The 1,516-nt window shown below is 41.4% G+C and overlaps 1 protein-coding gene across 1 annotated transcript in view; it reads right to left on the bottom strand.

Moving 5' to 3' along the window:
- The window catches only part of DAB2 (DAB2, clathrin adaptor protein), a 65,501-nt gene that overhangs the window by 26,346 nt on the left and 37,639 nt on the right, over positions 1-1,516 (bottom strand). The gene's annotated exons all lie outside the window — the stretch shown is intronic.

Below are 1,516 nucleotides of genomic sequence, written 5' to 3' on the forward strand. Positions count from 1 at the left end.
AACTCCTGGGCTCAAGTGATTCTCCTGCTTCTGCCTCCAAAGTAGCTGGGACTATAGGCACCCACCACAAAGCCCAACTGTTTTTTGGTTGTAGCTGTCATTGTTATTTGGCGGGCCAAGGCTGGATTTGAACCTGCCAGCTCAGATGTATGTGGCTGGCACCTTAGCTGCTTGAGCCACAGGCACTGAGACAGACCAAGAATTTCTAAAGTGAAGAGGGGATGTATAACCTTGAAGTCAACCCAAGTAGGCAGTTCTACTTTCCCCACTGACACGCAAAGTTAAGTGAATAGTAACTGGGATCCTTTGATGAGGGCTCCTGGTGACCCAGGAACCATCCTATCTATTACTGGAACAAGTATCCCCAGTATATTCCAGAGGTTACTAAATGCTGTCAAGCACTAGTTCTCAACCTCACATACACAGTCCACGCCATTATCTAAAAGTTACATGGGGCAGGGAGTTTACTGGCTTAGTAGGGTCTTCCCTTCAATTTTCTCCCATTTCTCGTGATCCTCTCAAGCAGGTTGAAGGGTTCTACTCTTCAGTGATATTAGTAGGTGGTGGAATGTATCTTGGTTTCATTTACAAATGCCAAAGGCCACTAAAAGTTTATATTGGATACCTTAGAGCAGTGGTTCTCAACCTTCCTAATCCCATGGCCCTTTAATACAGTTCCTGTGGGCCGTGACCCACAGATTGAGAACCGTCGTCTTAGAAGATTTCTGGAGGCAGAAAATCTTGTGAGAGGAGTCTACCACTGTTCTCTGATGACCTTGGGGAAATAAAGAGTTGAAAGGAGAGGGAAAATGATGGAGACGGTGGTGTCTGAGGACAGGAAGACCCACAGGCTGAGTGAAGAGTACCCCAGGGTGCCAGGGCCCTAGATCTGACGGTGGGTTTAGCATATTAGATAGGAAGCATCTTTCTAGAAAAGGCCAAACAGAAACTGGAGGTGTCCCCAAGGTAAACTGATGCACTCGAATATTTTAGCAATGAAAACGAGCTACAAACATTTTTAAAAATACGAATCTTATGATGTAATGCTGAATAGAGAAAAAAAGTCTTAGAAGACATGAAATAGGATAGCTTTTGGATCAGGCTCAAAAACAAAATAACAAAGACTTTTCATACGTGATAGAAAAACAGCTACCACAAAAAACCGAGAAAGGTTACTTCTGTAGGGTGAGGAAGCAGGGAAAAGAAAGATTAAACAAATCCGAATGCGTTATGGTTAATGTTCTAGCTAATAATTCACAGGCAATCAATACATTAAAAGAAGAACCACACACAGACTTATAGAAGTGTCACAAACCAGGGGTTAGGATTAATCTAGATCTGCATATTTGAAGTATAACAAAACGCCCAAGTGATATTTATAACATAGCTGTGTTTACAAACTTAAGACTCACATCTATTATAGGAAAAGAACTTCAAAATAAAGTATCTCGACTCCATATATCCTATTCTGTTTTCTGCTTATTACTTTTTGGATACATAATATATGCTATTTTTT

The sequence above is a fragment of the Otolemur garnettii genome, unplaced genomic scaffold, assembly GCF_000181295.1.
Source record: "Otolemur garnettii isolate 467f Iridium unplaced genomic scaffold, OtoGar3 scaffold00063, whole genome shotgun sequence".
Classification (NCBI taxonomy): Eukaryota; Metazoa; Chordata; class Mammalia; order Primates; family Galagidae; genus Otolemur; species Otolemur garnettii.